The sequence below is a fragment of the Macrobrachium nipponense genome, chromosome 28 (assembly GCF_015104395.2).
Source record: "Macrobrachium nipponense isolate FS-2020 chromosome 28, ASM1510439v2, whole genome shotgun sequence".
Classification (NCBI taxonomy): domain Eukaryota; kingdom Metazoa; phylum Arthropoda; class Malacostraca; order Decapoda; family Palaemonidae; genus Macrobrachium; species Macrobrachium nipponense.
The window spans coordinates 15,418,958-15,431,457 of record NC_087217.1 but is presented as its reverse complement, the minus strand read 5'-3'; the positions used below and the strand labels follow the sequence as shown (position 1 = coordinate 15,431,457).

Here is a 12,500-nt window from a genome sequence, read left to right as displayed (position 1 = left end):
TGCACTGAAAGCTCTCTCGTTGAGGCAAATCTTCCATTGTACCAATTCAGTGCTTTCTTCGTTTCTCAATCCAGATCCTTCTTAGAACTGCCAAATTCACCTCCTTTTCCACTGCTAATTCTCCCATTCTCTCTAGACGACAAAGCCGCCTCAAGACGTTTCAATCAATCTTATCACTCTGATGCTTAAGTTTTCTACCATGTCGTCAATACCAACATCCCTCTCTCCTTGTCAATCTGCCTTACTCAGAAACCACGAAAATAAATAAAATAAAAACTCTAAGAATCTTCCATACTTTTCCCTCAAGAATCAAAAGAATCAAAAGTCATAATTCACTTCAATATAAATACTGCTATTATCGCTCTTATTCATAGTTACCAATAACTGTTGTTACACTCGAACATTATGCAAATAAGTTCATTAAAGACAGGTCAACGAGAACACTGCACGTGATTCAAATAGAGTATTACATCTCTTAGTCACTAAATTGCAAGACTTCACCTCCCGCTAGAGATCGACTAGTTGTGAAATCGAGAGAGAGAGAGAGAGAGAGAGAGAGAGAGAGAGAGAGAGAGAGAGAGAGAGAGAGAGAGAGAGACTAAAAAAACGGATAAATCACTATACATGCCCTCACGAACATTAACTCAAAAATCATCAGTGACACCGATATTTTTAAGAAAAATGAAACCGATTATAAAAATGACGTACATACCACTGCTACCACCACCACCAATACTACTCATAATAATAATGATAAAAATGATAATCCGATTAAGAACCCAATAAGAAAATCCGCAAAAGGCCACCATAACCCCCTCCCATCCGATCCCCACAAAAAGAGGGTCTCAATCCGGTGACTCAATGGTTAAGTTCATTAGCACTTGATCCAAAGAGGTCCTAGAAATGATATCCTCCGCTGATACGAATATATTTTGTTTCCAAGAGGTTTCAGGCACTCAGTCGGTGCACACATTGATACGAATCGAAATACGTATGCTAATTTGCAATATGATACTTATAATAATATATGTATGTTATATATATATATATATATATATATATAATATATACATATATATATACATAATATATATATATATATATATATATATATATATATATATGTATGTATCTATATATATATGTATATCTATATATATATATAATTATCTAATATATATATATATATATATATAATGTAGCACGAAGGAACACATACTCGAGAATATCCTTATTAAATCCACGGTAGAAAGGTAAGTGAAATAGGGACTTGGAACATGTACGTTCGTAGTACATTCTACATTTTCAAGTGTGAACTTGAAAATGTAGAATATACTACGAAAGTACTTGTTCCAAGTACCTGTTTCACTTACCTTTCTACCGTGGATTTAACGATATATTATATACACACACATACATAAACCTAAAGAATGCCTTTGGCTCACACAAAAGGAATTACGTTCATAGTTTGCACCAACCACGATCAGGAATATAAACTGCCTTTTTGGGCTGGTAAACTAAAGGCAGTCGACTCTTCCACCAGATTTATCTCACTAAATTTCGCCCAAAATCGTTACCCTTTTCAGTAGTAAGCGGAAAAATACCCAATTAATGTAGAATTATCCTAATAATTATCAGGAACAGCTCCCAACCAAAGGAATTATATTTAAGCACAATAATCATGACATGTTTCGGTTAAAATGGACGATAGTGACAACGTTAAGGTTGGCTAAATAATAAAGTTTGCTGTACATACATGTAGAACACCGTACATAAAGTAGTAAATTCATACACAATATTCCCTTTCACGAACTACGAGAGAGAGAGAGAGAGAGAGAGAGAGAGAGAGAGAGAGAGAGAGAATCCAAATCCCCTACCATTGAAAAAAAGCTTCCCAATCTCTGTAAGACTAGTTGTGCCGAAGATTACGAATTCACTGACATGATTCGGAGGCCGTTATTAGACCGAGTTTCAAAAAGAACGGATCTGATCCCATTGAAGCAGCACGGATTACGGACAACAAACCTCCGAGCGAGCAGCGTTCGGCATTGTCACAGAGGGTATATATACTAGTAGAAGGCTGAAGGGAAGACGTCCATTGGAACCTCGTCAACACGCCTACGGCCGGATACTCGAAAAAAGTTATTAGGATTTGTTGTTTGCCTTGGCTAGAAGATGGAAGCAAATAGTGTGTATATACATATAGATATATAAATATAAATATATATATATATATATATATATATATATATATATATATATATATATATATGTCATATCACATTACGTGATTCATATACATACATCGATCTACAAATGCCCTTTAATATCTAATTCGCTCTACCTCGGAATCAATAATTTTCATATATGTTAACCGAAGGGGAATTTTTTAAGTCGATAAATTTGTGAGCCGACAAATTTCTTATCGACTAAAAAATTCCCCTTCGATCAACATATATGAAAATTACTGATTCCGAGGTAGAGCGAATTAGATATTAAAGGAAATTTGTAGCTCGATGTATACATACATATATATATATATATATATATATATATATATATATATATATATATATATATATATATGTGTGTGTGTGTGTGTGCGCGCGCGCATACTCGTGCTTGCTCGCCTGTCTTTTTAACAGCGCGATTGACCTCTACCTCTCAGCTTCCACGCATTTGCTTTTTGTACCCTGATCACTACAAGGCTTCTTTTTTCTACGTGTTGTTTTATGAGCAAGAACCCGTGCTGGCATAAGGCCAGCTTAATCTTCAACAACAACTTCACGAGGAAGCTTATACCTTCCGTGGTACGATTACCCGCAAATGAGGATTTACAAGTACACGCTAATACACTTCGCCTGATAAGACACAGATAAAAAAACATCTACTATTCATTTGTCAAAATCAAATACATTTTGCCAGAGTTGAATAGACCTATTCACATCACTGTATCAATGCGTTCTCGCACTTAGTTAATGGGTCCGTCACATACTCCGGCCTTTTTCACTATACAGAATTACAGATAATACAGTATTTGTGAAGAGATGTGTAGAAAAGGGGAAATTTCAAATTTTAGGAATACATGTGCCAATGATGATGCAGCTTCCTCTCTTCGTTTCCTCCACACAGGTCATTACCACCCAACCAGCATAGAACAAGCAGTTGACAAAAGAAACATTCCCCCACGAAGATCAAGACGAATTCTGGAAAGGACGAGGGCTCAACCACCTGTTCATACATAATAATAGTTAATTAGCTTGTTACCTAATCTTTATTGTTTCAAATGTTATCATAAGAAAAGTCTGTTTGTGCTCCTACATGTCAGTTCCCCGAGGCAATATATCACATTTTAGTGAACAAGACCACAGCTGATGGTAGATAGCTGTAAGTTGCTGTACAAGAAATATATATTTTAAAAAACTACAGAGGGATTTTACATCACTGTGGATTGTATCCCCATTTACTTAAAGGTACGACATAGTACCTAGCTTCTGCATACTGACTTATTTTCCAGTCAACATTATGCTGGGACTATGAGCTGGAAAGAGTACTCATTTGACCATAGCGCACGAGGAATGGCAAAAATACTTGTTAATCAGCCTCTGTGCGCACAGGTTTATCAGGCAGTTTTGATGTGCTGAAATTTTCTGTAGTGATGTATTATTTTCTACTCCGGGGACAATCAGTGTATTTTTTTTCAGCACTTTGGGTGACTTTCCTTTGAGTGAGATGGTTCAACTACCTAAAGAAATATAATCATTTGAGAGATAAATATACCTTCGGATGAACGCCATGAATGAGATTATAAAACCTTATAACTAGGAACAAATTACAAACAGTAACCGCCGAGGAAATCCTTTCGAGAGAGAGAGAGAGAGAGAGAGAGAGAGAGAGAGAGAGAGAGAGAGAGAGGTGGCCAACAGCCTTAGAGAAAGATTTCCTCAAATGGCTGCTATGGAAAAGCAAATCTCGGGAGGGACGCACGTCTACAGGAGAGAGAAGACCTGACGCTCGTTGGATCAATATACTGAGGTACGGTGACCATAACATGGCGATTTGAAAAGGAAGTCGTTGGTAAGTTATAGGGGTAAAATGGGAAGTATTCGTTAATGGCTCTGAAGAGTAAATAATTCTGCAGTTCTATGCATCAGTGTCTCATTGACGTCGAAACTAACGATGGAGCAAGTGTTCCTCCATTTGATATGGGCACGGAGGGGTCAGTGGTAATACAGGAATATTAATTATTACACGTGGACTTTCGATGTTTCAGAACGGAAAATATGAGGATTACGTTGCGATTTCTCGCGTAAATCTACATGGAGGCATTTCTCTTAAGTCTAGAAATGTTCCAATTATAAATTTAGTGTTTACTTCTTTTAAACCTAGAAATTTTGCAATCGAATTCAAAGTTAGAAAAAAAATAACTTTCTACAACTGAAACAATCAAAATCTTTTCAACACCAAGTCATACTTTTTAACATTGCACTTACAAATTATAGTACCGAGTGGAAAGTCCTTGAAAAAAGTAAACATGAGATGTCACTATTCTACAAAATATAGTAATTGAAATACTTTACCGTAAAGTTTTTGTGCCTGAATAAAACTCACCCCATCCCTTATTCATGGAACATTTTAGGGCCGTATTTTACCCCAGAATTTGCCAGATTAATTTCCCAACATAGCGTAATAAAAATAAGGGTGCTTTTTTCTATGTTACCCTTTAAGCAAAAAAGCAAGTAATTTTTCAGTTTAGGAAAATTTATGGATAAAAATACACCAACGAAGAGTTGATCATCCATTCATTAAAGCATTTATGTCAGGAGCTTGTACGGCATCAGAGGATTTAGCAGAGAGCGCAAGCGCACACACACATATATATATGATAGTAAATAATATTATATATATATATATATATATATATATATATATATAGTATATATATATATATATAGTCACAAATACCGCTTAATATCGAATTAACTTTTCTTTAAGCACTAACTTACATATATAGGTAAATTACACAGGATCAGTGGATCTGCTCTGGCTAGGATTCGAACTTGAGCCGCCTCTGGGCTTGATACAGAGGTGACTAGGACTTATCCACATACGCCATCGAACCCAAAGCGGCACAAGTTCGACTCCTGGTCGGGGAAAATGCACTAATCATATAGTATAATTCCCTTTCGATGTAAGTCCAACATAGGGTATATATACTGAATATGAAAGGTACCTGTGGCTTAAATAAATGAGAGAATAAAAAGTCAGGTGTGAATTGGTCTCATATATACATTTACAAATGTATATCAAATGAATTTGTGCAACATACATATATACATTTATGATATGTAGTATATACATCGATATATATCTATAAATACTAATATATATAGATTATATATATATATTAATATGTTATATATAATTATTGTACACACATATTATATAAATATATATATATATATATACATACACAATAAAACAAACATACATATACATGCATATATATATCTATATATATATATATATATATATATATATATAAGAAACTAAGCGAACATGAAGAGCACAAGAAGGAAAAATAAGTTAAAATATCAAGACTCTACAGTATACACAATAAGGTAGGGTAGAGACTTAAGAGAGTATTATCAAGTGCGACATTCAAGAAGACTGGTCAAGTTTAAATGAAGCACTGAGACGAAATGACCTTCAGAAGGAAGCTTCAGACCTGTTTCGTCGACCTGAAAACAACACAGCCTTGTATGACGTCCTGGCTCGTCAAGCCATCCTGACCAGATACCAACGTCCCTCGAGAGAGACTTTAATGATGTTTTGGACTGTATAGAATGTCCCAATTGTCTCTGGGTGTACCTCCCCTCTCCTCCCTCCCCCAACGCTCAATTGCTCGATGGGAATCATGCGTGTATTACTGTAACGTTATTCTGCTGTTTGTAAAAGACAATCTCTGAGAGGTATTTTGAACCCAATTCTTAAAAAGTTTCGTTATCTTTTCCACATCTACAAACAGGTCTAACGAGAGACAGGAGTTCCATAGAACTCTTCTTTGTAGTGGTTATAAATTGTAAAGAATCGCTTTAAGGTCCAGCTCATATTTGATTCCACATAACTGTTAATAAGGATTTTGTGTAGTTAGGTGCATGAAAAAATTATAGAAAATACGTGACAGACAACATGCACACACACACATACACACACAATTCTAATAGGTAAATACTGATTTGCTTCCTGTTCCAGACTTCCAAAATTCACATAAATGAATAAACTTATTCATATCATTAAATCTGAACATGCATATCTTGTATGGCAAAACCAATTATGCAACATCTAAGAGCCGACTATAAACACCGCGTCTTTGCCAAAGAGCACTTTATTTTTCACTAACTGCATTCCAATAATACGACCATTTTACCTGTATAAATTTTTTGAATTTATATTCAATTCACATAGAACATTTACCGAACTGCGATACGCATAAATACGCCCGTTGACAAAACCGTAAAAAAAAAAAAAAAAAAAAAAAAAATAAAAAAAAAAAAAAAAAAAAAAGGAGGAGCCTGTGCGACGTTCTGTTTACATACCATTTGATCACGAGACGGTGCCAATCTCCGGAAAAAAAAAAAAAAAAAAAAAAAAAAAAAACCAAAAAAAAAAAAAAAAAAAAAAACGGAGAGGAAAAAAGCCCCTCTCGACTTTTATTCAGCATGCCTTCTTTCGCCTATTTGTCGTCTCCCCTTCTTATCGTTGGCAGGAAACCCAACTTGTACAACCAATCGTTTACAACTTTTTTTGTTCTTATTTAAACGCAAGTAAGATTGCATCTTCGAGATAGAGAATAGGCAGACGAGAGAGAGAGAGAGAGAGAGAGAGAGAGAGATGAGAGAGAAGAGAGAGAGAGAGAGAGGTTTTGTTTTGAGCCTTTATTCTAAGTCTTCGCTTATTTCTCTGGAGGAGTTGTCTTCCATTCTTGAAGTGTAGTGGGAGGAAGGTATTTTTATGTGATATCAATCATGAATATGTATTCATATACATAAGACATATATATATCATTTATGTAAAATATATATAAATATATATATATATATATATTTATATATATATATATAGATATATATATATATATATATATATATATATATATATATATATATATATATATAGCTAAACATTTCAGTTTGAGAAAGGGCTTCAACAAGGTCACTCTTCCATTGATACAAATCGACATTTTCCTCCTCAAACAAGGGGTAACCAATTCCTGAGGATATAAAAATCTTGATGGGCATTTTGGCAAAAGTGAAGGTATAACTAAGTCCCAGCCCCACGTTGGATTAAATTAAATCCTTTTCGTGTTAGAGGCCTCCGTTTTCTTCCAAAACATCATAAGTCTCTGGTAGCTTGTGCCGTGGGAATTTCTGCCGTGCGAATAACTTTATTAAAAGTTTTAAGCTCTTGGAGTCTTTTAATGCCAGCCTGGAGAAGTTGCAAGTTTACTGAAATCCAAGGTCTGAACTCTACACCCAGTGCTCTCTTCATTTACTAAGAGTATAATATATACAGCGTCTATGATATCAGAGGCTTTTATCTGCGCATTCATAATGAGTGAATAGTTCTGTTTGTTTGTTTGTATTGTGTTTTTACGTTGCATGGAACCAGTGGTTATTCAGCAACGGGACCAACGGCTTTAAGTGACTTCCGATCCACGTCGAGAGTGAACTTCTAATCACCAGAAATACACATATCTCACTCCTCAATGGAATACCCGAGAATCGAACTCGCGGCCACCGAGGTGGCACGCCAACACCATACCGACCACGCCACTGAGGCGTCTTCATCATATTCAGTGGTCTGGGGCATGAGATTGGGACTGCAACCACAATTCCCATGTACCGGATTCTGTCAACCGATATCGTTATATTTGAAGTCACCTCCTAGATCGCTATACTCTTCCTACTTGTGTGACAGTTCATTACCTCCATTCATTTTAATAAGTCCCTGACATATTGCGGTCTATAAATATGCGTCATATTCACAATAGCTAACAATCTTTCTATTGTTTCTGCTAAATAAAGCACAGATTCCTTTCTAAAATGAGAGGATAATTTTATATGATAATATTTTTAAAATTTCTCAAGCACAAGTTGCTGTTACTTAAAGTCACTTGCCAACACACACGCACACAAATACACATGCACATCCTAAGTAAATTGCATTTGACTTCTTTCTTTTAAAACTACTCCGGTGGTTGCAAAGGTCGTCCCGAAGATATTGCTCCTAGAGTAGTTGGTGTGACATTCTACCATTCTGACCAGTCTTTCAGTGAGCGCGCGCGCGTTTGTGTGTAGTTTTATATTTTCAAGCATGCGCTGCCTTTCTCTGTACAAGTTTCATGGTCTCAAAAGATTTCAATGTATGCAAATCCTCTTCCGTATTATTCATACTGTGATACCCCCAACTACTAATACTGCTATTGTAGATCGTATCCTGAATAAGTGATTGGGCTCGATTCAATATTTATGTCTCGGTTTCTTTTGCGGGTTCAATGATCGCTTGCTCGTCCTCCTAAAATCAGGATAATCCATTCCTCGTCATTCTACAATCAGCTGTAGTCTCTACGTGGGCTGGCTTACCTAAAGGAAGTGTTACATAACACTGCAAAATTAAAAAAAAAAATTAAAATCAACGTAATCAAAGTGACTGGCGCTGTACTTTAGTCCATCGGCCCTTGGCAAAACAAAAGCATTTTGTCTTCAACCATTAACAGTCTATTGTGCAGACTAAGAAGAAACTACTAATGAAGGTAATGGATCACTCCAAACCTTTCCTCACCCTCCACCCCCACCCCCAACACACACCAGCTCCTCACAACAATCTTCCTCCCACCCCAAGTGGTCCCAACCCCCCCCCCCCCCGACAGGAAGCTCAATTTGGGAAATTCTTCACGAACTAACAATGCCTTCTTCAGAAGCGTATGAGAGAGAGAGAGAGAGAGAGTGAAGGATAGTGAAGGGTAACTGCAAGAGATGATGAATATCTTGCCAGAAACAGACAATAGGCGTCCCTAACTGGCCCGAATCAGATCTAGGGATGACCCTGTGCATAGTACAATACCAAATTGGTTTCGCATTTTCACTGCTATTCTGGTATTGTTCGGCAGCTGAATCTGCTCTCTCTCTCTATCTCTCTCTCTCTGTCCATTCATGTATATATATATATATATATATATATATATATATATATATATATATGTATGTATATGTTTGTTGGCAGCGTCCTTGCCTTTTGACTGGAAGACCTAGGTTCATACTGATGTGGGCCAGAAATGTGTGTGTCAGAGAGAGAGAGAGAGAGAGAGAGAGAGAGAGAGAGAGAGAGAGCTTTTATTAAAGCCTCTACACTATGCTTCTCCAGATGTTGTAAAGCGAGTATATTCCCCATTTCTTTAATGCTAAATTTACGAGTTACTATTGAGCCCTACTCGCTATCTATGGGAAAAATTCATATTCTCTCTCTCTCTCTCTCTCTCTCTCTCTCTCTCTCTCTCTCTCACATCAGCCATACCGTGATGTCCCAATCCACCTGGCACCTACCAGACCTGCGTCAGAGTAGAGGCACATCTTTAGAACAAGACGCTGAAGACCACAGCGAAAAGCCGAAGGTCTTCATCTGCAAAGCGGTTGCACTGTCATGAACTAACCAGGATCGAGAAACCTCCGGATTTCTCGAACTCATCGACTCTCTCTCTCTCTCTCTCTCTCTCTCTCTCTCTCTCTCTCTCTCTCTCTCTCTCTCTCTCTCTCGTTATAATCTTACTTTTTTCATGAACTCTCAAAAACGTTGTAACTTATTATTCCAACTAGCTATATTTTTCTCTATCACAGTAATAAAACCTAAAAATATCTATGTAAATGGCCTAGCCTTAAAATATTTTCCATTTAACATTATTATTATTGCAATCTGATACACTTTTACTATCTCTAACAGTAACAAACAATAAAAAATATTAAGGTAAATGGTCCCCATGTACCATTAAGCAATCTTAATATAATGAACTATATAATGAATTTACTTAGGGGAATTATCTATCCCCCACAACTCCACCATCCTTGATGTAACAGGAGCTCTCATTCCTAGCGATCCATTTCGAGGATGTTTGACAAGTAAACCCATGAAACCAACTTAGCATATACACAATAACCAGGCATGTTTGAACGTCGCCCCTCCCCCACCCCCCCCTTTTTTTTTTGTTTTTTTTCCCCCCTCCCCCCCGCACCCAAAACCCTCCACCCTCCCTATCCTTGTAACCCAACCAAGGTAATCAATCACACCTGGTTTTCGCAGCCATCGTCGACTACGGGAAACATGACTAATGTTGATAAAAAGTTGTTCTAAGGTCGTCTCTGAATCAAATATCTAAAAACTTTATTTTCACAATCAACATACGCTAAATCAGAGAGAGAGAGAGAGAGAGAGAGAGAGAGAGAGAGAGAGAGAGAGAGAGATTCTAGGCATGGTTATAATTCAAGAGTAAGCCCAGGGTCACTCCTCAAGGGCAAATTAATATTAGCAAAACTTCTACACATGTCACAGCAAGGTATTTAAACTTGCATCATTTTTCAGTTCTGCCATTCAGAGAGAGAGAGAGAGAGAGAGAGAGAGAGAGAGAGAGAGAGAGAGAGAGAGAGAGAGAGAGGATCTAGGCAGGCTTATAATTCAAGCCACGGGTCGCTCCTCATGGGTAAATGATTATTATTAGCTAAAAGTTCTACATAATTCACAGCAAGTTAGCTTATCTTAGGTAATTTTTTTCTCTCTGCCATTCACAGGCTGCGATACGTTTCAGAAATCTGAAGATTTCTAACTTATTCATCAATTACTCGGTCGTGACAGCTTCACATTTCACGAAGAGACCCAGATATGGTGGCGTTTACATTTATTTTTCAAGGAAAGTCAGGAGAAAAAAACTCGGAAAAATTACAATTCTAATGATAATCAGAACCAGTTTCACAAACCAAAAAGGAATGTATATATAGCTGAGCAAAAACGACACCAGTCTCAATTGAATGTTTCTGATTCTGCTACAAGATAAATCTCTAAGTTAATAAATCACCTTAAGAGTGACAGTCTCGCAACGCCCATTAGTACGCACACGACCATTGGCAATAAGAAGCAAAATCATCCACCTTGTTCTTTTCAGCTTCCCCAGAGGTAACATCCTGAAAAAAGAGATGTCAGGAGAGAAACGTCACAATAGGATGAGTGAGATTTGCCAACAGAGTGCGTGACCTCAGACTGGTTCATGGAGATCGAACAGAACCAAGAGATTACTCTGTTGTTAACCGTCAGCTACAATAGAGATAAATCACATGATGGCCTTTCATACACACGCTATTTATTGAGTTATCTACCTATAAGTCCCCGCTGACGCTGTGGTCCAGTGGTGCAGTGATCGGTTCATGCTCTACAGATCCGTAAGCTACTCCAGGCCTACCAACTACCACCTCAAACCAGCTATTGCTGGGTAACTAACTGTTCCTCCACCAGTGGAGGGTCCTGGTTTCGATTCCCCAGAGAGCTGAAATTCCTTAGGACAATTCCATTGACCAGAGAAGCGGCTGTGGTGGAGGGTCACAATCAGGGTAGAAGTTGGATAGGAGGCTAGCATCTTCATCCAGTAAGCCTCATGAAGAATCAGATTATGACTAACACCTCTTTAGGAATAAACACATAAACATTACATACAATATAGTATATATATATATATATATATATTACATATATATATATAATATATATATATCCATATCCTTAAATCCACGGTAGAAAGGAAATTGAAACAGGGACATGGAACAAGTCCTTTCGCAATCTATTCTACATTTTCAAGTTCACACTGAATATAAAAGAAGTTGACAGGCCTTTATATACAAAATAAAGTACGTGTTCCTTCGTGCTACACTGGATATATGATTTTATATATATGTATGTGTGTAAGTGTTTATTTGTAAATTCAAGTAAATGGACACAACAAATCTCATGGAAATCACTATTGGCAACCAAACAATAAAATGGGCCTCCGAAACGAAGACGGCACGATACCCGTACGCTGCCCGTACGTAACTCGTACATCACGCTCTGCAATGGGGAACGCAGCCTCCCTCCCGTATGCGAAACGTGAGGTTTCAATTGCCGCTGCAACAAGAGGGCTTAAGTGAAATACGACCTTCATAAGTCTTCCAGGGGTAATAAATAAATAGATACATCAAGTAATAAAGACGGCATCGTCATCAGTCTTAACAGTCTAACTACTTCAATGGCTAGACTAGGGCTCCAGCTGCAAGGGTTTCGAAGAGAGAGAGAGGAGAGAGAGAGAGAGAGAGAGAGAGAAAAGAAATATGCTTAAGCTTAGAATATACTGTACAAGTTATACACTAAATCTATAACAGTAAGTAACTGAAGTCCCGATTAAATACGGATATGATATTGAA

General features: G+C 37.2%; 1 protein-coding gene across 9 annotated transcripts in view; it reads right to left on the bottom strand.

The window, feature by feature from the left end:
• Positions 1-12,500, bottom strand: part of LOC135201449 (rap guanine nucleotide exchange factor 4-like) — a 725,795-nt gene that overhangs the window by 114,154 nt on the left and 599,141 nt on the right. The gene's annotated exons all lie outside the window — the stretch shown is intronic.